Source organism: Cervus elaphus, chromosome 5 (assembly GCF_910594005.1).
Source record: "Cervus elaphus chromosome 5, mCerEla1.1, whole genome shotgun sequence".
Taxonomy (NCBI): domain Eukaryota; kingdom Metazoa; phylum Chordata; class Mammalia; order Artiodactyla; family Cervidae; genus Cervus; species Cervus elaphus.
Window position 1 is genome coordinate 59,163,500 of NC_057819.1, and position 27,908 is coordinate 59,191,407.

At 38.3% G+C, this 27,908-nt stretch overlaps 1 protein-coding gene and 1 pseudogene across 1 annotated transcript in view; one reads left to right on the forward strand and one right to left on the reverse strand.

Moving 5' to 3' along the window:
* EDNRA (endothelin receptor type A) overlaps positions 1 to 27,908 on the forward strand; it is a 74,564-nt gene that overhangs the window by 9,210 nt on the left and 37,446 nt on the right. The gene's annotated exons all lie outside the window — the stretch shown is intronic.
* LOC122695842 lies at positions 3,090 to 3,185 on the reverse strand (annotated as a pseudogene).

Below are 27,908 nucleotides of genomic sequence, written 5' to 3' on the forward strand. Positions count from 1 at the left end.
CCTGCTGTGATTTATGTCAGAGAGTGTTTTGCCTCTGTTCTCCTCTAGGAGTTTTATAGTTTCTGGTCTTACATTTAGATCTTTAATCCATTTTGAGTTTATTTTTGTGTATGGTGTTAGAAAGTGTTCTAGTTTCATTCTTTTACAAGTGGTTGACCAGTTCTCCCAGCACCACTTGTTAAAGAGGTTGTCTTTTTTCCATTGTGTATTCTTGCCTCCTTTGTCGAAGATAAGGTGTCCATAGGTACGTGGATTTATCTCTGGGCTTTCTATTCTGTTCCATTGATCTATATTTCTGTCTTTGTGCCAGTACCATACTGTCTTGATGACTGTGGCTTTGTAGTAGAGCCTGAAGTCAGGCAGGTTGATTCCTCCAGTTCCATTCTTCTTTCTCAAGATTGCTTTGGCTATTCAAGGTTTTTTGTATTTCCATACAAATTGTGAAATAATTTGTTCTAGTTCTGTGAAGAATACCGTTGGTAGCTTGATAGGGATTGCATTGAATCTATAGATTGCTTTGGGCAGTATACTCATTTTCACAATATTGATTCTTCCAATCCATGAACATGGTATATTTCTCCATCTGTTCGTGTCCTCTTTGATTTCTTCATCAGTGTTTTAGTTTTCTATGTATAGGTCTTTTGTTTCTTTAGGTAGATATACTCCTAAGTATTTTATTCTTTTTGTTACAATGGTGAATGGTATTGTTTCCTTAATTTCTCTTTCTATTCACATTTTGTTATCTTTCTTTCACTTTAAAAGAGGTTGTACTGAAGCTGCTTCATGTATTTATGTGCTGGAAAGCACAACGGAAGAGCAGTGCAGCCAGTCTCAGACAACTAGGCTCTTTCTGGTCGATCATCATCCCATGCAGCTAGTGTTGGGTGGCTTGGGATCCTCTGTGGGCATGGAAGAGGCATGCCCTATGCATCTGAATTTCCAGGTTTCCTTGTTGATGTCTGTTGTGTCAGGATTTCTTCCTCCAGTCTGCAATGAACCTTGCTTGCACTTATCACGTGCTGCTCTGCTCAGACACCCCCAAGAGCTCCTGCTTCTTCCTAACACGCATGTGCAGCTCTCGTCCAATGCCGTCACTCCCCCTAAGTAACATTCTCTGCCCTGAGGCTGGATATAGTCACTGAATTGCCTCTGCTGAAGCATGTACAAATCCTGAATTTAAACATGAACTAGGTCTTAAGTTATATACATTGCATGGAGAAGAAATAACCTAAAAAGTAAAGAGAAATTCCTCTGGCCTTGGTTATACTTGTGTGAGTACACACACACACACACACACGCACACACTACCTGGTAATAAAAGTCAGACAGTCTGAGACAATAAACTATAAAGTAGAAGGAACCAAAGGATGCAAATAAATGCCAATTACCCTGTTGACTTTCAAATGGCAATGTTGAAGAAATGCTATTACTTATCAAGGGATTACTCTAATTTTGAATTGTACAAAAATATATATATATATCATTAGCTTCATGAGAAGACTGACAAAAATAGGAGAGAGAAGAGAAAAGGAGTTAGTAGACACTTTGAAATAGTCACACTTATAACCAAACTGATGATGGATTCAATCTATCAAGAATTATACTATCTGATATGCTAAATTTTCAAGGAAGACAAAAACTTAGCAAAATAGATCAATCTGTATATAAAATATTTACATTCATTACAATGACAAAACATCATTATCTGTGTTTTGAATCCAAAAATACCCCCTAATGACTCAACAACAATATAGATTAGAAGTATAGAATTTAATAATTATATATATTTTTTTAATGACTCATTTATGTAAACTTTAGGGAGATAGGTTTTAAACTTGAATAGAGTGGCAACCCTAAAAGTGATATTGGTGCATGGGTGGACCAAAGCTTGGTATCATGTGCTTTCAGTTCAGTTCAGTTCGGTTGCTCAGTCATGTCCGACTATTTGTGACCCCATGGACTGCAGCACACCAGGTTTCCCGATCCATCACCAACTCCTGGAGCTTGCTCAAACTCATGTCCATCGAGTCAATGATGCCATGTGCTTTCAGGATAACAGTAACTCAGAGGTACACACAGGTATGCCCATAAGCCATTGCACCTCAGCCTCTTAAGTAGAAACAGGCATGTGGGGAAACATACATAGGAAGGAAGCAGAATGGAGAGGATGAGGATGGCAGCCGTGGAAAGAGGGAAGCAGTTGAGTCCAGTGACATGGCATGGAAATGTCATCAGAGGGGGGAGCTGGAACCAGTGACATCATAGACAATACTGTAGGTGAGTAACGTCTCCACTTAGTGGGTAGGGTAAAGCAGATCTCTGAGAACAAGCTAAGCAGCCAGTGACACATCTAGTAAATAGTTGTTGACTAATTGAATCCACTCCAAGCAACCACCTCTTCCTGAGGACAACAATGAAAAATAAACAAATACAATTTCTGTATGAAATTATCAAGGATATTTTGCAACAAAAAGCCAAGATTCCCAATATGTTGCTCTGGCAGAGGATCTGAGCGATGTGGAAAGCAGAGACATGCACACAAAGACAGTTTATCTCCATATTCACACAGACTTTGACATCTTGTGCAACTGGAATCCATCTTGTTTGGGCAGCCATACAAAAGTTGTTTCCAGACGCATCAAATCACCAGGGCAATATCTGTGTTGGAAACAAATTGCCACAGCATATAAATCATGTGCCTCAAACATAGAACCTGTTCAATAAGTGCTTTTTAATACAATTTAACAAAACCATATCAAAATGATGCGACTAAAATTAACTTCTTTTTTTTCCCACTGAAGTAGAGTTGATTTACAAGGTTGTGTTAATTTCTGCTATACAGCAAAGTGATTCAGTCATGCAGATATATCCCTTTTCATATTCTTTTCCATGAGGGTTTTTCACAGGATATTGAATGGAGTTCCCTCTGCTATACAGTAGAACCTTGTTGTTTATCCCTCCTATAGATAATAGTTTGCATCTCCTCATCCCAAACTCCCAATCCTTCCTCTCCAACCCTGCCTCCCCCTTGGCAACCACAAGTCTGTCCTCTATGTCTGTGGGTCTCTTTCTGTTTCATAGGTAAGTAAAATATGTAGGAACACTTCACAAATTTGCATGTCATCCTTGCCCAGGGGCCATTTGTATCATTCCAGTTTTAATATATGTGCTGCTGAAATGAGCACTAAAACATACTTCTAGTCTGATTTTTCTGAGACCTTCAAATTAAAATATTGATGATGGTAAGGACAATGATGTTGATCTGTCAGAGGGAGTCTTCATTTACAAACAAGGCACATACTGCTCCCCCAAGCTGATCAAATTACCCACCGCTGCATATATAATCATGATGTTTGCCTCTTACTCATCATCAAGCAAGTAAAAACAGGCCTTTCTCATATATTCCAGTAATAGCACTATAACCATAAAATTAGGTATTCCCTAAATTTTCAGAAAGAAAACGTGTCCCTTCACTGAGCTTTCTCTCTCCTTGTTGGCACCCCATACCCCAGCTCATCACGTCCTGTTAAATGTCTCTGACTCGGCCTCATCTCCTCATGCTTCTAGTCCACTCCTCTTTATCCAGCTAACCAAGAGTAGCAAGACGATCCTTCTACCTGAAATCTCCCCCCTCGTGCCTCCTTTGGTTTATTCCACTGTACTCTTCAGATCTCAGCTGCAGCGTCTCTTTGTCTGGCAAGCATGCCTGACCTAGACTGGGTCAGGGCCTTCCTCCTGGGCTCCCATGACTCTCTGTTAGCCCTGTAAGAGCATGAAACACACGCTCCGTTGTCTCTGTCAATCCCCTTGCCTGTCTGTCCCTCCTAGACTGCAGGTCCCCTGAGGCCCGCTGCCATCATTCTCATTTATCACGGTTTCTCCACATCCAACACTGTGCCCAGTTTCAAAACTACTTGATGAATGAGCAAAATAAGAAAAATGTGCTGTATTTGTCTCTATAAGAATGTTTTTCTCCCATGCAATTCCAGATCTAAAGACAGGCTTGCTTTTTGAATTTATTGAGTCTCTACTATTCTCCTGCAAATCAGGGACAGCTCAAAGTCCATAAATCCAGGAGAGAAATATATGCCACATAACAGGATTGTTTTCCTTTTGTCTTTAGAGGTCAAGAGTTCTTTTTCTATGGTTCTGGCATTATATTGTTTAATTTCCTCTCTCTTCAGTAGTGTAACCAATTAAAGAATCTCGTTTCAAGATTTCTGTGCAATACACAGTCCTTCAGCCTAGTTGTAATTGTGGTTTCAACTGAAATATTCAACCTACAAGTGATTTGGAATATCAAAATGAACATTCATATCACCAAAGATTTTATTTGCTTTTTAGAGAACAGGAAACAGATTGATTTTCTGGCATGGCTGAGACACAGGAAGATTGTAAAAGTTCATTATGCTAACTAGCTGACCTAAGGATACATGTACATATTAAATGACAGAGTGATAAATTTATTACCCAATTTGCTGTTTATTATAAGGAAGTTGCTGTCTGAAAAAGCTTCAGAACACTCTCCAACTCTACCTCCCTTTCTGACTTTTCGTTTCCTGTGTCTGGGAATCTCACTGCTTTCTCTCATGGTCCTGTTAAGTAATTATTCTCATGTGAGGTTACTCAGCTAACCCTCAGCCTTTGGCTCACAGCACAGTTATTCCCGTTTCAGTAATGGGGGGATGGAAACCATGCATAACAGCAGTATTGTTCCCAGGGCTGAGAGATGCTTTCAGTCCCCTTCTCACTGTGAAGGTGTTGGGATGTACAGAACATTGTGACTGATACTTCTGCATCAAACAGGACAGATCACGGAAGAGGTTGCTGTATTCTAAACTGAAATAGTGATGCATAAATGCTTTACTTTTGAGAAAAGTATTTTCTCATACACACTGTGTGTTACAGTAATTCCATCCTTCTGTGCAGTAAAAGCAGATGTCCTGGCTATGGTATTCTGAAATATTTCTAGTGTCTTTGTCCCATGAGTTTGCTAGCATGGGAGTGTTATTTCTTTATTATCATACAAAATTTACACAGTTTGTATATAGAGTGTATGAACTAAAATGAAAGAGGATGGGGTGTGAAGTTTCTGTCTCTGAAGTCGATTTGAAGGCTCGAGTGGTTAAATAAGGAATATTCTAAGAAACTCTGTCAAAATAAATTTGATACACAGCCAGAAATTCTACAACTGTTTTCTGGATCTACCATAATCTCTTGGGAGCTAGAATTATTGCTTTCTATAGCTACCATTTTATTTTTAACTAGGTCTAGTTTTTCTTGGAAAAACTTTCCTACATTATAAAGGTAATAGTTGATATTAAACTGTAATAGAACTGAACATAAGTCTCATTCGGTGTTAATATTTGATAGCCTTATTTTCAAATTTGAACATCAAAATTTTTACAAAACCACATGCTCTAAAATGTTTATTTAAATTTGGGAGGTTTGAAGTCTTCATGTTCCTGAACTCAAGAAGCAAAAATCAAGTGTGCCCTCAGATTTAGTATTATTTTTGTGAGCATGCAAATTTAAATTTCTCTAAAATTTAGAGAATTTAGAATTCAAACTTCTCTAAAAGTTTCATCAGCATCATTTGCCATCATGACTTACTTGGCAAATGGGATAGACAGCAGAAGCTACTCAAATCATGCTTCTTATAGCACTTAAACATAATTTTAGATCAAGTTTTATACTAGAAAGTAATGGAGGTGGGCAACTGTTGGCCATTTGGTTACTCAGTTACATCAGATCTCTTTTCTCTAAATAGTCTTTATTTATTCATTCATAAATTTTATTGAGCTCCTCCTATATGTCAGTTATCGGGGAAATAGAAGTGAACAAAAACAATCCTTGTCTTCAAGGAGTTTACATTTTAGTGGAAAAACAAGACAATGATCAAGCTAAGTATGTGAAAAAACAGCTAGGGAGAAAAGCAAAACAGGAAAGAGGAATAAAAGAAGGGGGAGGAATGGGTAAAGAAGAACTCAGGAGAAGGCGATATTGAATAAAAACTAAAACTTAAAGGAGCAAACCACGCCACTATCTAAAGAAAGAGCATCCAGCCAGTGGAAATGGCAAGTGCAAAGGCCCTGGGGCAAGAATGTGCCCAGAGGGTTAATGGAGCAGCAAGGAAGCCATGGTGGTTGATTGGAAGGGAGAGAATAGTAACACAAGATGTCACAGAAATACTGGGGTAGGGGAAGCGGATAACATAGAGCCTAGCAATAGATGACGATTTAATTTATTGTCCAAACCAAGATGCTTTGAGAGTAAAAGGAGACACTATCAATAAGTGCATCTGGACAATACACGTAAACCAAGACTGTCCTGGGGAAAGTAGGAAGCCTAGTCACCCTACCTATACACCTTTATAAAACCATTAGCCTCTTTCTGTGAGTGAGATAGGAAACTTTTAGAAGATTATGAACAGATGAGTGATATGATCTATTTTACATTTTAAAAAGAACTTGCCGGCTACTGGGTTGAGAAGCATTTCCTAAATCGATGAAGGAAAAATATACACTGAAAATACACTCTGTGTAGTTTATAGGGCTTCCCTGGTGGTCCAGTCAGCAAAGAAGCTGCCTGCGATCCCAGAGAGGTGGGTTTGACCCCTGGGTCGGGGAAGATCCCCTGGAGAAGAAAATGGCAACCTGCTCCAGTATTCTTGTCTGGAAAATCCCATGGACAGAGGAGTCTGGTGGGTCACAGTCCACGGTTCGCAGAGTTGGACACGACTGAGCAACTAAACCAGCACCACCATACCAATTTATAGTGTGAGAATACTGCCCCCTAAAGCTTAATTAGTGTTTACTCTGTACCAAGCTAACTCACTGGATCCTCACAGCAAACTTATTGCACTGCTATTGCCTGAAAATGAAGAAACTGAGGCACAGCGTTTAAAGAATGTTCCCAAGGTCACACAGTCAGCAAGTTGCAGAGCCAGGATCAGGATCCAGTCTGATCCCAGAGGCCATGCTGTTAGCTAAGCTGCCACACTGCTTCTCTTCCATATGCCTCATAAGGCAAACTTGATAGTCATCCAGATGTCAGCCCTAGTACAGAAATAAATTTTCAAAGACTGTGTTCAAAAATAGTCATCCCCCTTTCTTTCCTGTATTAAATCCAATATTTCTTTAGTTGTTTATTTGGGACAGAAGTCACACACTACAAAGGAAGGATGTATACGCAACAGAGATTGCTCTCCAGAATAGCATTTGTGTTGTAAGTCTTGCAGATTGCATTGGAACATCTGGTAAACAGATTTTTGTATTCTATACTCATTGTCATGTTGGTGAGATCAACTGACAGAAGGAAGCCAGAAAATAAAAGTAAATAAACTGTAAAAAAAAAAAAGAAAGAAAGAAAAGGAAAAGGTTAAGTCCTTTGATGATCTGATTGCTTTGACATATATATCTGCTCAGAGGAACATTTTTTGCCAAACTGATGTCTCATCCAGTTATTACAGGAAAAGCTAGGCAATTTGTAGGCATGGACAGAAACATGAGTGTCTATGGCTATCCCACAGTTCCAGGTGGGATATGAACACCTGATTTTATTGATAAAACTAAATGTTGCATTTCTAGACCTTCCTCCCCAGGAGTTTACCAAATGCATAGGAATTAAACGGGGAATGTGAAAGAATAATGAATGACATTTGGGGACATGTCTCAAATTGTATTTTAAAAGAAGCTAGAAATAAAATGCCTAGGAATAAAATTAACCAAGCATGTAAAAGACCTATACTCTGAAAACTGTAAAACACTGATGAAAGAAATTGAAGATGACACAAAGAAATGTGAAGATACTTCATGCTCCTGTATTGGAAGAATTAATATTGTTAAAATGGCCATACTACACAAAACAATCTCCAGATTTACTGTAATTCTTATCAAAATACCCATGACATTTTTCACAGAACTAAACAAATAATTCTAAAATTTATATGGAACCACAAAAACCCAAATTGCCAAAGCCATCTTAGCAAAACTGGAAGTATCACCGTTCCTAACTGCAGACTGTACTATCAGTTCAGTTCAGTTGCTCATTCGTGTCTGACTCTTTGCCACCCATGGACAGCAGCACACCAGGCCTCCCTGTCCACCAACTCCCGGAATTTATTCAAACTCTTATCCATCAAGTCAGTGATGCCATCCAACCATCTCATCTTCTGTTGTCCCCTTCTCCTCCCACCTTCAATCTTTCCCAGCATCAGGGTCTTTTCAAATGAGTCAGTTCTTCGCATCAGGTGCCCAAAGTATTGGAGTTTCAGCTTCAACATCAGTCCTTCCAATGAATATTCAGGACTGATTTCCATTAGGATCGACTGGTTGGATCTCCTTGCAGAGTTTTCTCCAACACCACAGTTTAAAAGTATCAATTCTTCAGCACTCAGCTTTCTTTGCAGTACAACTCTCACGTCCATACATGACTACTAGAAAAACCATAGCTTTGACTAGATGGACCTTTGCTGGCAAAGTAATATTTCTGCTTTTTAATATGCTGTCTAGGTTGCTCATAGCTTTTCTTCCAAGGAGCAAGCGTCTTTTAATTTCATGGCTGCAATCACCATCTGCAGTGATTTTGGAGCCCAAAAAAATAAAGCCTCTCACTATTTCCATTGTTTCTCCATCTATTTGCCATGAAGTGATGGGAGCAGATGCCATGATCTTAGTTTCTTGAATGTTGAATTTTAAGTGAACTTTTTAAATGATCCAGTGGATGTTGGCAATTTGATTTCTGGTTCCTCTGCCTTTTCTAAATCCAGCTTGAACATATGGAAGTTCACGGTTCACATACTGTTGAAGCCTGGCTTGGAGAATTTTGAGCATTACTTGGAGAATTTTAAGCATTTGAATGCAGAGTTCCAAAGAATAGCAAGGAGAGACAGGGAAGCCTTCCTCAGTAATCAATGCCAAGAAATAGAGGAAAACAATAGAATGGGAAAGACTAGAGATCTCTTCAAGAAAATTAGAGATACCAAGGGAATATTTAATGCAAAGATGGGCACAATAAAGGACAGAAATTGTATGGACCTAACAGAAGCAGAAAATATTAAGAACAGGTGGCAAGAATACACAGAAGAACTGTACAAAGAAGATCTTCATGACCCAGATAATCACGATGGTGTGATCACTCACCTAGAGCCAGACATCCTGGAATGTGAAGCCAAGTGGGCCTTAGGAAGCATCACTACAAACAAAGCTAGTGGAGGTGATGGAATTCAAGTTGAGCTATTTGAAATCCTAAAAGATGATGCTGTGAAAGTGCTGCACTCAATATGCCAGCAAATTTGGAAGACACAGCAGTGGCCACAGGACTGGAAAAGGTCAGTTTTCTTTCCAATCCCAAAGAAAGGCAATCCCAAAGAATGTTCAAACTATCACACAGACTATATATAATCCTACAGTAAACAAAACATATGGTCCTGGCACAAAAACAGCCACATCACTAATCAATGGAACAGAATAGGGATACTAGAAACAAACTCATGCACCTATGGTCAATTAATCTGCAACAAAGAAGGGCAAGAATATACAGTGGAGAAAAGACACTCTCTTCAATAAGTAGTGCTGAGAACTGGATGACTACATTTCCTTATACCATAATCAAAAAAGAAAGAAACACTCAAAATGGATTAAAGACCTAAATGTAAGACCAGAAACCATAAAATTACCAGAAGAGAACATAGAACAGTCTTTAACAAAAATTGTAACAATATGTTTTTGGATCTGTCTCATAAGGCAAAAGAAATAAAAGCAAAGATGAATAAATAAGACCTAAATAAATTTAAAAGCTTTTACATAGCAAAGGAAACCATCAATAAACCAAAAAGACAACCTACAAAATAGGACAAAATTATTGCAAATGATATGACTAACAGGGCTTAATATTCAAAATAAACAGTTTGTAGAATCAATATCAAAGAAAATTAAACAACTCAATCAAAACATGGCCAAAGACCTGAATATACATTTTTCCAAAGACAGCATACATGTGGCTAACAGGCACATAAAACAAAAACTTGACTAATTAATAGAAAACTGCAAATCAAAATAATAATAAGATATCACCCCACACCTGTCAGAATAGCTATCATCAAAAAGTCGACAAATAACATATGTTGGCAAGGATATGGAAGAAAGGGAATGCTTGTACACTGTTGGTGGGAATGTGAATTGGTGTAGCCACTGTGGAAAGTGGTGTGAAAGTTCCTCAAAAAACTAAAAATAGAAATATCAAATGATGCATTCTTGGGTATATACCTAGGAAAAAATTAAAATACTAATTTGAAAAGATACATGCAACCCCATTGTTCATAGCAGCATTATTTACAATAGCTAATATGTGGAAGTAGATGAATGTACGAAGAAGAGGTGGTATATTCATACAATGGAATATTACTCAGCCATAAATAATGAAATTCTGCCATTAGCAGGAACATGATGGACCTAAAGAATATTATGCTTGATGAAGTAAGTCAGACAGAGAAAGGCAAATCCTTTATGATATAATTTAGTTGAGGAATCTAAAAAATAAAGCAAATGGATATGTATCATAAAACAGAAAAAGGCTCATAGATATAGAAAACAAACTAGTGGTTACCATTGGTTTAGGGGAGTTAGTGTAGGAGATTAAGAGAGATACCAACTACTATATATAAAATAAACAACAAGTATATATTGTATAGCACCTGGAATTATAGCCACTATTTTGTAGTAACTTTAGTGGAGTATAATCTATAAAAACACTGAATCCCTATGCTGTCTACCTGAAACTAATATGATAATGTAAATCAACTATGCTTCAATATAAAATAAGGATAAGCTAGAAATTCTTAGCTTTTAAAAATTTACATATGAAATTTAATGAAATAGTCTCATTAAATCTGAAGCTATTTGAATAGGAACTTTATTAATATCTCTAAATTTGTTTTTTTAATTTTTATTGAAATATAGTTGACTTATAGTATTCAGGTTACAGCAAAGTGATTCAGTTCCTTTTCACATTCTCTTCCATTATAGGTTATTACAAGATATTGAATATAGTTTCCTGTGCTATACAGTAGGTCTTTGTTGGTTATCTATTTTATATATAGTGGTGTATATATTTTAACCCCAACTCCTAATTTACCCCTCCCCCTGCTTCCCTATGGTAACCATAAATTTGTTGTCTGTGTCTGTGAGTCTATTTTTGTTTTGTAAATAAGTTCACTTGTATCATTTTTTTGGATTCCACATGTAAGTGATATCATATGGTATTTGTCTTTGTCTGGCTTACTTGACTTAGTATGATCATCTCTAATATCCCTAACTTTAAAAGCAACCAGTAAAGCTAAAAATATTGAGCACGTCCAAAATATCCAGAATCATTCATTTCAAAATATAAAAAGTAATGGCGCATATGTCTTTGCCAAATATTGAATAGTATACTACTATGCCCCAATCCCTCATGAGTTTTATGTCACATAAAGCAATTCTATAGAATGTCTGCCTTAAAAAGAACATGTGAACTTTTAACTTAGTTTCACAAAACAGAAATGTCTAGAAGACTCCAGAATGTGCCTTTTGTGTGATGTGTGTCACAAATGCTGGGGGGGGGGGGGGGGGAGTCTCTGCCTATTTCCTTTGTTTCCACAAATTTGATGTTCTTATGAAAGCTAAACCTATGAAAATTAAGGTAGTGTTATATTATTTAAGAGCCATAATACTTTGTAAATTTTTTGACATTTTACTGAAGTATAACATACATACAGGGGAAAAAAATGCACATAAATGTCAGCTCTGTGAATTTTTACCAAATGAACTTGATTCTGTGTACCCAGGGTCAAGAATTAGAACACTACTGCACCCAGAAGTCCCTCGGTCAAATAACTGTCCAAACTCCCAAGGCAACCACTTTCCTGACTTCTAACAGCATGAATTTGTTTTCCTACTTTTGTGTTTTATATAAATGGAACCATACGGTAAATATTCTTTTCTGTCTGACTTCCGTTGATCAGCATGATGTTTGTGAGAGTAACCCATGCTGATGGGTTTAGCTGTAGCTCATTCATTCTCGTTATTGTATAGCACTTCACTGTCTGAATATATCACTATTTATTTATTCATTCTACTTAAGTAGGCATTTAAATAGCTTCCGATTTTGAGCTCATATGAATAGTGTGTGCATATATATTGCTGAAATATATATATAGATATAAAGGCAACATTTATATACAAATGTATATACTTAAACATCAACATATATATCTGTATGCTAAATATGCTTTAAATATAAATCTTGAGCATAATCCTTTTATATTTTGATCAGAATTTTAGAGCGCCACCAGGACAGGCACAGGGAACTAGGCAAAATTTCCTAGGCAGAATTCTTCTCTAAACATTTTAAAGACTTGTGTGGCTTATGTCTGAACTTTGTTCATTATAATTCTTCTTGGCATTTCAGGCAAATCCACTATCTGCCTTCATATTGGATAATCCCCAAATCAATTCACACATTTACTAAGTGTCTATAGAAAGCACAAAGAAATCTGGGACAGAAATGCCTTTGAGTGGCTGGCTTTCCATGTTGAGGATACAAACATATATTCCATCAAATTAGCCTGACTGCCAGGGGAATTTTATATTCCACTGTTTTGTTAAAATTTGGAGGATCACTGAACACAATTTTGCTGAAAAAAAAATTACATTTTGAATGTAAAACACCTACTAAAATTTTCTTTAAAAACAGAGAAAATGTCATTTCTCCTTCTCCTAAAGTAATATATACAGCTATGCCAAAATTAATCAAATTACTCCCCAGAGACACAAAGATAAAATTAGGTTTCAGCCTTTTCCATTAATGCTACAGTTAATGGTCATTTATTTTAAAACTTTACAACGCCCCATGAAACATAGATTAAAAAGCACTGATTTCAGACAGTAAATGTTACGAGAGTTTAAGTTGGATTGATGAAATTTTCCAGACAATCTCTCTGAGGTTATTTTTGTTAAATGACATATTTGGGGTATGCCAATTGCTTGGTAAAACTTGGAAGTTTAGTTGTAATCGGGTTACTACATTATTCTAAGACAAGATTGGTAAGAGAGGGTTGTTACAAAAAATTTACCAAATTATAGCATATGAAGATAGATCTATTAATAAAAGAAAATCTTCCAAGTGTCAACACCCAAATTTGCATTGCAACATCCCTAGAGAGAAATTTTATTTATCAAAACCAATGACTAGATTTTAAATGGAACACAGCAGTGGTCTTACATGGCACTTAATACATCCTCCCAAGAAGGTATTCAGAACTGCGTGAACACTGGGTTTTGCAGTCTTATGATCATGCCTTTAACTTTAAAGGTAGATGATTAGTTGAGACTTTTCCTGCTTTTTGTTCTGAGGAAATAGTTAGGCCCACAGTAATATTTTTATTTGTTTTATGGAGTAAACTTAAAATTGCCTCCAGCTCCTGAATTACCATAAAGGAGGAAAGTAAATCTACAGGGAGTCTGGAAGCACTAAGGTGATATTCCAGGGCCTAATTTGCAAGCAGTGAGTGCTCACCACTTCAGCTTAATCCTGTCTGATTCTCTGACCCAGAGATGGGCAAACTACAGCCATGAACCAAATCTGGCCCAAAGCCTGTTTTTGTAAATGAAATTTTATTGGAACACAGCCATACCCATTGCTTACATAAATGGTTTCGACAGATACCAGAGGATCTGCAAAGCCTAAAATATTTACTGTCTAGCCATTTACAGAAAAAGTTTATCAACCCCTGCAGCATCTCACCAACTGCCCTGGCCCTGCCTTTCATCTCTGTCTCTCATCCTCCTCCATTTTGTCCCAAAGCAGGTCAGAGCTCAAGATCTGAACCTCAAAATATGAGTAAGCCTTCATAACCTTCACTGTTCTTAAGTGACTTATGCCCACAACCACCAAAATAGTAGATGGCATAATCCCAAGAGATCAAAGTACGTTTCTTTTCTAAAATAGTTTTGTGACTGATCATAAATAAATCACTGATCTTTCAAATAATTATCTTTTTTGAAGATTTTTTTTCTTGATATGGACCACTTTTAAAGTCTTTATTGAGTTTGTTACAGTATTGCTTCTGTTTTATGTTTTGATTTTTTGACCACGAGGCACATGGGATTTTAGCTCCCCGGCCAGGGATTGAACCCACACCCCTTGCATTAGAAGGTGAAATCTTAACCACTGGACAACCAGGGAAGTCCCTTCAAGTCATTATCTTTGTATGAAGAAATAAAGATTGGCCATCTCATGGAATCCCATTAAGCACAGTGACACATAGTCAGCCTGTTCCTGAGGTGACTGCTGACATAAATCAGTCGAACAACCCAGGGCTATTATCTTCCTTCTGCCTTCCCCATTTATGTTAGCAAACTTCCAAACCTGGTTTCCTGGAAGGTCTTAGCAACTGGGTATCCATCAAACCTGTTGGACAAAACTGTATGTTTTCTATCAACATTGAAGAAGTTTTCAATTATTTGTCACACACTTAGAGACATTCATTCCATTGTCTTTCAAGCAATCAGTAGCAGCTCTGAATCAGGAGGCTTAATCTTCAAGCAGCAATTCATGCTGCAGTTAAAAAAGAAAAAGAACAAAATAAAGACGAAGTTTCCATTTATTTCAGGGAAATTTCACACAGAAGAAAAAAAGAGAGGTACTCTCCAGAGATCTTAAAGATAAAAGCTTTACATACTTGAAGTTATTTGATCTGAAAAATCACTGCATTTTATATTTCTTTGATAGACCAATTAAACTTTGTGGTCATAATTAAGCATAGATGAATTTTTTTCTCTGGGCTATAAAATTCAAGGAATATTTATTGGTAATGGGCAGAACTATTCCAGTATAACTATTCCAAATCCTAAGAGATGATACCATCAAGGTATTGCATTCAATATGTCAGCAAATCTGGAAGACTCAGCAGTGGCCACAGGACTGGAAAAGGCCAACATCCCAGTTCCCAAGAAGAATAGTACTAATGAATGTGCTAACCATCAGACAATTGCACTCCCATGCTAGTAAGGTCATGCTTAAAGTCTTACATGCTAGGCTTCAGCATTATGAGAACCAAGAACTTCCAGATGTTCAAGCTGTGTTGAAAAAAAGAGAAACCAGAGATCAAATTGCCAACAGTCGCTGGATCATAGATCAAGCAAGGGAATTCCAGAGAAACATCTCTACGTCTGTTTCATCAGCTGTGCCAAAGCCTTTGACTGTGTGGATCATAATAAACTGGGGAAGCTCTTAAAGAGATGGGAATACCAGACCATCTTATCTGTCTCCTAAGAAACCTGTATGCCGATCAAGAAGCAACAGTCAGAACCCTGTTTGGAACAATTGATTGGTTCAAGATGGAGAAAGGAGTGTGACAGGGCTGTCTGCTGTCACCCTCTTTCCTTAATCTACACACCGAGCACATCATGAGAAATGCCGGGCTGGATGAGTTACAAGCTGGAATCAAGATAGGCGGGAGAAACATCAACAACCTCAGATACGTGGATGATACCACTCTATGGCAGAAAGCAAAGAGGAACAAAAGAGCTGCTTGGTGAGGATGAAGGAGGAGAGTGAAAGAGCTGGCTTAAAACTAAATATTAAAAAAACTAAGATTATGGCATCTGGCCCCACTACTTCTTGGCAAATAGAGGGAAAAGGTGGAAGTACTGACAGATTGCCTCTTCTTGGGCTCTAAAATCACCACGGATGGCGACTGCAGCCATGAAATCAGAAGCTGTCTGCTTCTTGGCAGGAAAGCTATGACAAACCTAGACAATGTGTTGAAAAGCAAAGATATTACTCCTCCAACAAAAGTTCATATAGTCAAGGCTATGGTCTTCCCAGTGGTCACATACAGTTTTGAGAACTGGACCATAAAGAAGGCAGAGTGCCGAAGAATTGATGCTTTCAAACTGTGGTGCTAGAAAGGAATCCTGAGAGTTTCTTGGACTGCAAGGAGATGAAACCAGTCCATCTTTAGGGAAATCAACCTTGAATACTTATTGGAAGGACTGATGCTGAAGCTGAAACTCCAGTTTTTTGGTCATCTGATGCGAATAGCTGACTCATTGGAAAAGTCCCTGATGCTGGGAAAGATTTGAGGGCAGAAGGAGAAGAGGGCATCAGAGGATGAGATGGCTGGATGGTATCACTCATGCAATGAACATGAACTTAGGCAAACTTCAGGAGATGGTGAGGGGCAGGGAGGCCTGGCATGCTGCAGTCCATGGGGTCAGAGAGTCAGACACGACTCGGTGACTAAACAACAACAATGGACGGAAAGGCCTTGTCACAGACAAAGGGGGAGGTGGGGAAGCATATAAGACCTACTCCATGTTCCTTCTCTTTTAAAACTATGTATGTATGTGTGTGATTTTGTGGCACAGGTATTATCTGTATACAACTTTTATAAATTATTGGGGAAGGAAGGGGGAGCTACAGGGGATGGGAGGAAGAAGACAGAGTTGGGTGCTGGAGATTCATCCTTGAGACCCCACTTTTAGCCCCTGTGTAATTCAGCAGTCACACTGCAGACTTTCAGATATGTTTTCTAAAGGGGGGACGTGAAGGAAGAGAGGGAGGGAGCCTAGACTCTCAGAATGTGAGCAGTCAATGTTTGTAGTTCCAACTATGTGAACCAGAACTTGGAGCTATTTATAATTTTACAAACACTAATCCAAACTGGCCCTGCTTGCAGGCGATAGAATATAGGCAGTCTCTCAGCTGATGGGCCCAAGTCTATCTCTACTGTGGTTTTGAAATTTTTTACTTGTTTGCAGTAACTGTGATGAACTCTGATGAAGTGATAAATATTTGGTTTGTGGAAATGGCCCAGAAGAAAAAGCTGGTACTAGAACTGAACATGTCTAATAAAGTGTTATTTCTTAGCTAGAAACTGGAGAGAAGTAGGTGCTTTAGGACTTAACATCTGTCATTTGGGGCTTCCTGGGTGGCTGAATGGGTAAAGAATCTGCCTGCAATGCAGGAGACTCAGGAGAAATGAAAACCAAAAGGGGGAGCGGTTGGCAAGGAAGATCCCCTGCAACACACTCCAGTATTCTCACCTGAAAAAAATCCCATGGACAGAGGAGCCTGGTGGCTACAGTCCACAAGGTCACAAAGAGTCGGACACAACTCAGCGACTAAGCACGCACAGCAACGAGTTCTCAGACTTGACACCAAAAGCACCATCTAGAAAACAGATAAATAAGGCCCCATCAAAATTTAAAATGTTTACTCAGCAAAAGACCTTCTTAAGAGGATGGAAAAAACATCAACAGGATGAAAAAACAAAACTGCAGATTGGGAGAAAATATTTTCAATCAGCATGTCTAATCAAAGGAGTAGTTTCTAGAATTTATTAACAACTGTCTAAATTCAACAACAACAACAAAAATAACCTTCAAACAGGGACTTCCCTGGTGATCCAGTGGTTAAGAATCTACCTTCCAATAGCAGGGGACAAGGTTTCAATCCCTGGTCAGGGAACTGAGATCCCACAGGCAGCAGATAAACTAAGCCCATGAGCCACAATTACTGAGCCTGTGCACCACAGCTAGAGAAAACCCATGTACCACAACTAAGACCCAACATAGCAAAATACATAAATAATTTTTAAAAGATTAATATTTTTTAAAAATCCAGGCAGAAAAGGGGCAAAAAAAAAAAAAAACATGAACAGAAGTTTTGCTGAAGAGGATACAAAGATGATCAGTAAAGACATGAAAAGATGTTCAACATTATTAGCCATTAGGGAAATGCAAAATTGAAACCACAGTGAGATATCACTGCACACATGAGAGAATGCATAAAATGAAAACCCTTAATAGTAGCAAAGATGAGGAAAAATTGTATCATTCATACCTTGTTGGTGAGAATGAGAAATTGTAGAAAGACTCTAGAAAAGAGTTTGAAAGTTTGTTATAAAACTGCCCGTGCAATTACCATAAGACTCAGCAATTGCTCTCTTGGGCATTTATCCCAAAGAAATGAAAATTATGTTCATGCAAAAACTTGTTCAGGCATGTTCATGGTAGCTTTATTTGTAATAGCCTGAACCCCAAAACAACCCAAATGTTTTTCAATGGGTAAGTGATTAAGCAAACTATGGTACATCCATTCCATAGAGTACGACTCAGGGATAAAAAAAAGAACAAGCTATTGATACACACAGCAACTGGGATAAATCTCAAGGGAATCATGCTGAGTGAGTAAAAAAAGCCAACCTCAAAATATTACATACTATGATTGCATTTAACTCCATTCATCTTGAACTAACAGAGTTATTGAGATGGAGGGCAGGTTAATGGTTGCCGGGGATTAGGGATTTCAAGAGAGAGGGCAAAGGAGTGTGATTTTTATAATCACACTTATGAGGTCATTATCAGGGATCCTTATGGTCTCGAATTTGCTCCATATCTTGACTGGAGGTCAACACACAAAACTATACCTGTGATAAAATTGCATAAATACCAACACATGAGTAGCAATGGACACATCTGAATATCACTGGATCACATCAATGTAAAAAATGGTTGTACCAATTTACATTCCCACCAGCATTATACGAGGGTTCCAATTTCTCCACATCCTCACCAACATTTATCACTGTCAGTCTTTCTTATTATAGCCATCCTAATGATGTGTAGTGGTATCTCACTGTGGCTTTCATGTACATTTCCTTTAATGATGAATGATGTTGAGCATTTTTTATTTTCATGTACCTAGCTATTTGTATTTCTACTTTGGTGAAATGTCTATTTAGGCCTTTTACTCATTTTAATTATGACTTTTTTTAATTGTAGGTGTTCTTTATCTTTTCTAACTGTAGGAGTTTTCATGTTATTGTTGTTTTGCTTCTTTTTCAATAGAGTGAAGTTGATTTCTCACACACATGTCTGACAATGGACAAAATGTTGTTTATATGAAACATCATAGATTAAAAAATACATAGTATTTATATTTTAATAAATAATATTTATCCTGGACAGAAGTCCATCAGGTATATGATTTGCAAATATTTTCCCACTCTGTGGCTTTTCTTTTCATTTTATAAATGTAGCTTTTGAAGAGCAAAATTTTTAAATTTTTATTAAATCCAATTTATCAAATGTTTCCTCTGTGGATCACATGTCTGGAGTCATATCTATGAAACCTTTGCCTCAGCCCAGATCACAAAAAAAATCTTTTAATTGTTTTCTAACAATATTACAATTTTAGCCCTTAATTTAGATCCATAATCACAAAGTATGTCTATGCCATGTATAAGGTAAGCATCTAAGTTCATTTTTTACATAGGCATATGCAGTTGTTCCAATGCCATTTGCTAACAAGACTGTCCTTTCCTTACTGAATTACTTGGCACCTCCGTTAAAATTCAATTGATAATAAATATAAGGGCTTATTTGTCTTTTCTTTCTTAGTCCAGTGACCTGTGTGTCTACTGTTGTGCCATCCTGTCTTGGTTACTGTAGTTTACAGTAAGTTTTTAAACAGGTACTATAGGTCCTACTTTGTTCTTTCTTTTTCTCCAAAAATAGCCAAAAATTTTTGGCTATTCTAGGTCCTTTACATTTCTATACAGATTTTAAGATCAACTTGCTAATTTCTTTGAATTTACATAGGGATTGTACTGACTCTTTGGATGAATTTAGAGAATATTGCCATCTTAACAATGCTGATCCTTCCAATCCATAAACATTTATTTAGATCTTTGATTTGTCTAGTATTTGGCAGCTTTCAACATACACGTCTTATACTTCTTTAGTTAAATTTATTCCTTATATTCTAAGTATTTTATTCTTTTTTGATGCAATTTTGAATGGAATTGTCTCAATTTCATTTTTGTATTTTTCCTTTCTAGAAAAATAAATTGGTTTTATATATAAATGCAACAAATATTTGTCTACTGCTATTGTGGCCTAGGACCTTGCTGGAGTCTTCACCATTGCTCTTGCAGCATCAGATTTTTTCCTTGGTAGTGTGTGATGGCTAAGAATGCAACTAGTGTTAGAACAGTTTGGTGCCATTGCTTGATACATGCTAAGGCACCAACAGTTTTACCCACTGTCACTTTTGCACCAACAGTGCAAAGCCAACCAGTGGGAAAGGCAGTCGTCTCAGTGTTTTCCTGATCTTGCAAATGCTCTGGAAGGTTCACCTGAACCTTGAAAGGGAATCTCCAGGGCTCCAAGGACAGCACTTAGAGAACCACTGATCTAGATGATCTCTAAGCACCTGTCCGATTCTAAAATGCTATTGTTTTGCAGATCTAAGATAAATATCATTTACCAAACTTGTAATAACATTTTCTTAAGCGGCTGATTTTCATGAGTCAATATCCCTAGACAATTGCTACACGTAGAAAAATGTGCCAAGTCTTTTAAGAGAGATTAAAAGGAAATAGAACTTTGGCCCTAAATCTCAAGGAAATAGCACAAGCCTCTCTCAGTACTCAAGTGTCTATGAAAGGAAACCCAGCGTCACTGTAGGCTAATTACATTAGACCCCAAATTTGTATGTTTTCTGTTCTAGGTAGCACTAAAAATAAACAAAATGCTTATAGTGGAAATATAGAATGTGTCACATATCAAGACAGAAGTAAAACTAGGTTAAACTCTATTATTCTTGACTCATACAGTTTAATATTGTCTCATTTCTAAATGTCTGGAAAAAAGACAAAGTAGGATCAAACTAATTTTCAAGGTTTTTTTTAAATCCTTAGTTTTACACTATGATTTATAACAAGCCCTTGACTAGAAGCTTAAAATAGCCATTTACCTACTATTTTTTCCTACATTTTACAGCATGGTGCCTATTATATTCACTTGGCAAATTTTCCATGTATTTTAACTTCTCCCTGGAGAGGAATAAAATACTATTTATATAGTCAAGGTAAATAAATAGTCTCAGGGCTTCATCTATGGGATTCCATAATATCTGACATCCTTCATCCTTTGGGGTAGAAAAAGGACCAAAAAAAAGCAAAAAGAACTAAAGGAAAAGGCAAAAAGGACTAAAATATTCATGGTTGGGAAGAATAAAAGAGAAATTGGGAAAACAAAATTAACCATATAAAATTAAGGAAGAGGCTTTCCTAGTGGTCCAGAAGTTAAGAATCCATGTTTCCACTGCAAGGAACACAGGCTTGACCCCTGGTCGGGGGACTAGATCGCACATGCTGCATGGTGCAGCCATAAATAAATAAATATGTATATATAAATAAATAAAGTGAAGGGAGGGATTGAGGTTAGACTTCAGTTCAGTTCAGTTCAGTCGCTCAGTCGTGTCTGACTCTTTGTGACCCCATGAACCGCAGGTTAGACTAGGTTAGGGATAAATGGAACTGATAATAATTTCAAAGAAACCAGTTACAGGTTGGAGTTGTGATATTTTTTTTTTTAATCATGCAATTTAAGAGCTGGCAGAGAATTTAGAGATAAGAAATATTGGGCCAGAACAAGATCATATGGCAGAGGAGGAAGCCAAAGCCCAAAGACTTTCGACAGTGCGAGAGCTGGAAGCCAGAATTTCTCCTTCCCTGAAGTATGGTCCGTCTTTCCCTCTTCTAATACTTTAGTGGGTGACGATGCATGTCATTCTTAAGGGAAGCATCATTACATGACTGGTAACTAAGACATCTTGAGCATGTCTTCCTAATTCACTTCATGCCTCAGCTATTGCAAATTATGAAGTCTTACTTCCCAATGAATTTCTGTTACTAAGTATTCAAAATCACCTCAACCTTGTTTATTGCAATACATCAGCTTTAGCATCAACCATATTCTTTGTTCTCCAGAAGACACATATGGTATCATTTTCTTCACACCACATACCACATCTTAGTTGGGTCATCGTTTCCATCGACACAGGATAATTGTGAACACGTGACATACTTTACAATGAAGAACTAACCCCAGTTCTTAAGATTTTACACATTACATCATTCAATATGCTGCATGCTCTAAAATATGCCATTGGTTTTTACTTTTTCCTACTTATTACCACCTTCCTGATAAGTTTTTTGGGACAACTACCTAAATCTACGTGTAGAAATCTCTGCCGGTTATTTCATTTTGTTTGGTTCTGCTTCATTTTCACCTTCATGTTTCTTTTAAGTAAATACTAGCATGTGCTACCACAGAGAGTGCTTAAGATAAACAATAACATTTTTTCAATAAGTTTTGAGTCTTACTGTGTGTCCAAGTCAGAGCATTTATTTTCTATAATTAATTATCTTTTCTCCATTCAGGAAAAGTTGGCTTCACTCTTTCCAATGTAAAGCTTCTCTCCATTATGAATTAAATTGTAAAGTACTGACAGTAAACTGTACAATCTTGATATTGAGTACTTCTCACTTTTCTTTTTTAGAGAAGTTTAATTCTTCTCCACCCAATGACCCTTTGGTTTTAGGTATACTGAAAAAGTGGAAGTCTGAAGTCTATTGATTCTAGATTTGCATCCTTATAGCAGAGTTATCAAACAGAGAGATTTCTTTTCATCCCCAGCCTCTGAAAATGAAACTCTTGGATGACTGAGATTCTTGGATGTACTAAGCCCATATCTTGGGTGAACCATCTTTCCTCTAATGAAATACCCTTCCTGGGTTTGGAATTTGGTTTTAAAGGTATTTTTCCCTCTTTTTCATTCTCTCCTTCACCTGGTTATTAACATCTATGTATTTCAGATTCTAAAAAGTGAAGACCTCAGCCAGAACCAAAACACTGGATATTGAGTAGTTAAATAGATGGGTAGCAGGTAGTAGCAACAACTTCAAGTTTCTAATCTAAGTGCAGAGTAGCTGGAGCAGTTCCTCAAAATCCGTGTCTCACAGAAACTCCCATTTACGATCCTCGATGAGTCAGGCTCTGCCTGGGTTCATTTCACACCCACATCAGCCGTTTATGGCGTAGGTTCTCTTTCATCTCTGGTTTTCACTGAGAAACACTTCTATCACGTGAGTCACGTAGGTCAAGGCCTTCATCTGCTGAGCCCCTCCAGGATGCTGCTTGCAGCTTCCCTAGGGACCATCGCATCTGTTCATCTTCTGGGTAAACCACAGCTCCTGGTCGGTGGGGCCCTTTGTGCCCGTGGGGTCTGCCACCACCCAGCACCCGGTGACCTGGATGCCCCTCCTCCACAATCTCACTGGGAAAAGCAGACACAAAGCAGAGACTGATAATGGTAGGCTGTGCAAAGAGCTCCCATTGCCAGATACTTGCTTCTGCTAAGCACTTTCTCTGGATGGTCTCTTCTGTCACCCACAGTAAACTGGCAAGGTAGCTGCCAGCACCGTTTCCGTTTTCTAGAGGAGGAAACTGTGAAGCAGTGAGGTTAACCAGCGCACCAAGGTCACGTGATCTGGAATATAGAAGAGCTGAAATTTGGTCCAACCCAGGAGGTTAAGCTTCAGGGCCCACACTCTATAACGCTAAGCTGCTTGCTCTCATTCAAAGGAGTGCTTCTCCATTCTCCCTTACCCCCCACCCCCAGCCTTCATCACAGAGAGCACCCAGCACCAGAGTCAGGAACATTTATAGAGTTTCTGCTCTGCATCTGTCATGCTCCCCAAATTCTAGGGCTGGCCAGGAGGTATGAGAACCCTGTCAAAGGAAAAATCGTAGGAGTAGGGCAGAAGCCATTGGTTTTGCCTTATTGATTTGATTTTATTTCATTTGACTTCTGTGAAAATTCTGCCTCAATCCTGAAGCAATTAAAGCCTCAGGGAAGAGCAAAATTCATTCTCAGTCACGCAAAGTGATTTATTTTATTACAACCAATCTGAGACTTGCAACAGCCTGAAAACATGTTCTGATGAAAGGCCTGGGCATCACAGGCTTTATTACCATGCCAGTCTGTAGTGTCAGAAAATGTAGAACATCTTTACTGCTGGTTCGATGATGTACAGGCTTCTAGAATACCTCCCAGTCCCACTCCCAGAAAGAAAAAAACCTCAGAACCCCACTTTTTTAAGACTATACCTGGTTCACCATGTCCAACTTCAAGTGACCTGCGTAATCCATGTTGAGGGGAAGAAAACATTTTATTTACTTTGAGGTTTCCAGCTATTACAAACTGTACTCATAAATCCCTCATTCCTCTCTAGGATGGGTGGAGTGGGATAAAGGGAAGGAGGAGAAGCTGTCAGCCTCCCTGGATGGGCTGGAAGGGAAATTAGCATAAAGAAGAAGGCACCCCTGGTTTTACTTATCCCATTAATAAGATGTCATGACAATAACAAAGATAATATCCAAATAGTGGCATTAACATCTGGAACAGGTTTTAAAAGGGGGGATAAATTCATTTTTATTATCCTTTTCTTCATGGTCATGAATAATTGGTATGTTTCAGTTTATAATTACAAACTATAGCAGTTCAGAATAACTAACATCTGTGCAGTGTACATTCAGTATGTGAAGTTCCGGCCCTCCGGATGATTCTGATGGCAGCCAAAACTTGAGAACAAGTACACTAAAGCCGTGAGTCTCAACCTTGGCTCTGCATTGGAACCACCTAGAAGCTTTAAAAACTCCTGGACATGGAGGAGAGAAAGCGGCAAGTAAGATGGAAGAGGGGGAGGTCACTGAGGTTTGGGGCGAGGTTTGGGGGGACCCACCAAGGACTCAGAGTCGTGAGTCAGACAGTGCCACTTGGCCACTTGGGGTAAAGCCATTGCCAGCAATAACAGTTTATCATGTTCATTAATTCATTATTTTGGGATGTCAAAACACAAATGAGAACTCCTGACCACCCACACTCAAGTGCATGTCTTCATCACGTAAAAGCAAGTTCCATTTGAAAAAAAAAGGAAAACTGCTGGCCTTGTGTCCCAACTCAAGAGACTATGGGGCTTCCCCAGTGGCTCAGCAGTAAAGAATTCACCTGCAATGCAGGAGATGCGAGTTCAATCCCTGAGTGGGGAAGATCCCCCTGGAGAAGAGCTCAGCAACCTGCTCCAGGATTCTTGCCTGGAGAATCCCATGGACAGAGGGGCCTGATGGGTTACGGCCCATGGGGTCGCAAAGAGTCGTACACAACTGAAGTGACTGAATGCGCCAGAGATTCTGATTTCATTGGCCTAGGACAGGATTTTCAACCTAAGCACTATAGACATTTTGGGCTAGATAATTGTTCATTGGAGTGCCTGGCCTATGCATTGGGTGTTTAGCGGTATCCTTGGCCTCTGCCCCCCAGATGTTAATAGCCTCCCAACAAGCTGTAAAAACCAAAAATGTCACAAGATGTTGCCAAATGTACCCTGAAGGACAAGATCACCCCAGGATAAAGAGCAGTTGTCTAAGGGCATAGCCTGGACACTAGGATTTTTAAAAGCTCCTTCAGTCATTCTGATGTACAGCCAAGACTAAGAACCATTCATCAGGAGGGTTCATATTAATAAGTAGCTTTGTATGTGCAGTGATGAATAATGGAACAATAAAATTGTGTGTAAAGTAAAAGTAAAATCAACTTGTGTGGAAGACTCAGGCAGTCTGCCCATAAGTAAAGGACAAGAGCTTTAGGGCATAAATTTCATAGCAAGCATTTGGCGCCTTACATTTTTGCTTACTTTCTGGTTGTCAGGTATGTTCCAGAAAACTGACATAAACAGGTATGCTGCATTTATCTAAAAGGTCACAATCGCATAGAAATTGCTTTGTACTAAATATAGTAGTGGCTGGACAGCCTGCTTTGGGACCTACTCATTCTAAAAACGGGGTGCTTATCAGTGGATCACGTGGTACAAGTAGTTAGGTAAATCTGTGTCAACAGGTTAAAAAAATGCAGCCTGTCAATTGCTTTTTTGGTGTATTTCTAATGCAGGCATTGTATTTCAAGTGGGTATACCTTATGGAAGATATTAAGTATTCATAGAGCACTTATAAAGGGAAAAAATTACTTCTCTGGAAATAGAAAAAAAATATACTGCATTTATTTTTTAAACTTTTTATTTTATATTGGAATATAGCCAGTTAGCAATGTCATGATAGTTTTACCTGGACAGCAAAGGGACTCAGCCCTTGGATCCTTTACATGAATATACATGTATCCATTCTCCTCCAGACTCCCCTCCCATCCAGGCTGCCACATAATATTGAGCAGATTTCCCTGTGCTATGTAGTAGGTTCTTGCTGGTTATCCATTTTAAATATAGCAGTGTGTACATGTCGATCCCAAACTCCCTAACTATCCCTTCCCCCATCCTCCTCTGTGATCATTTTCCAAGTCTGTGAGTCACTTTCTGTTTTGTAAATAAATTTGTTTGTATCATTTCTTTTTAGATTTGACACATAAGGATTTCATATGATAGTTCTTCTCCATCTCCCTTTTTTCACTCAGTATGACAATCTCTAGTTCCATCCATGTTGTGCAGCCTGTCAATTTCATAATGTTGATTTTGACACCACCCAAGTCAGCCACACAAATACAGAACTTCCACACTCATTGGGCTGTTTAGTAGTGCTTTAATTTTCAGGTGGAGATCAGGACTTTAACTACTTTTTGACTGAAGAAAATTCCCCTGTACTAGAACCACAGCAGGGGTCCTAAAACAAAATCCACACTCAGCAGCTTGCCCTCTGCTGCCTCAGTTGCCCTGGACTGTTCCTCTGCAGTCCACTTGAGCCCTCGATCGGGCCACAGGACAGGCGTCATCTCAGGTGCTTCTCTGAGCCTCTCATCCAGTTGGACAGTCTTGGCACAAAGGGAGGGGTTGCCACACGGAGTCTGGCAGCTCCTCTCCACTGTGGACTTTTCAGCAGAGCTCTCGTCTCCCACCTCCTCCAACAACCAGTTGAAACGGTGCATTGTTTGTTTCCACATAAAGATGGAAATACTACTTCCGGATACAGTTAAACAACTTTTAAATAGTAAACTATAAGATGATTGTAGTTTCTGAGGAAAATTGGTACTATCAGATTTCAAAATGTAAAAGTATTTTCCTGAATTAGTGAATTGAAATTCATTCATTGGTTCAGCACCTACAGGGTACTAGTTACTGTGTGATGCTCTTGGAAGTTATAAATATGAGGGTTACATAAAAGTACAGACTCTTTTATGGCAAAAATAAGCTGTGACTGCTCCAAGGTGCCAGATTAACCCTTGAACCAATCAGACTTGTTAGTTTGTCAGACTGGTTTGATTTCTCTTTCATTAAATTGTTAATAACTTGTTAATGGTAATGAAATCAACTAGTTCTTTTACCATGGTCTGTTTATGCTAAACAGTTCTTTATCTTTTCCTCAGTTCAGTTCAGTTCAGCCGCTCAGTCATGTCTGACTCTTTGCAACCCCATGAACCGCAGCACGCCAGGCCTCCCTGTCCATCACCAACTCCCGGAGTCCATCCAAACCCACGTCCATTGAGTTGGTGATGCCATCCAACCATGTCATCCTCTGTTGTCCCCTTCTCCTCCTGCCCTCAGTCTTTCCCAGCATCAGGGTCTTTTCCAATGAGTCTAAATTGTTTTCCTCAACGTGCTTTTAAAAATCAAAACCTTTTAATTAGGCAATAGAACCAGTTCTCAGAAATCTGCTCTAGGAAAAAAAAGATCATAAAAGACTGCTGAGAGGTATTATTTCCATATGTTCTCACTTTTTTAAAAAATGGCATATGCTTTTATGTACAGAGGGAGTTTTCTGGAATAAAACACACTTTATAATTAACTGTGACTGCCTTTGGGCAGGGAATTTAGAGTTCTTGAATAGAAGGGTGACTTCCTTTTCATTATGTAAGTTTTTATACAGCTTAACTTTTGCAATTTTAAATACTGTATTTTCCATTTTATATGCTAGTAAATAACAGAAAGTGTGCATTTCCAGTAGCCTTTCTTAAGCTCCAAAATGACTCCTCTAAATAAGAGAAAAATAGGTGGGCTACACTCTATG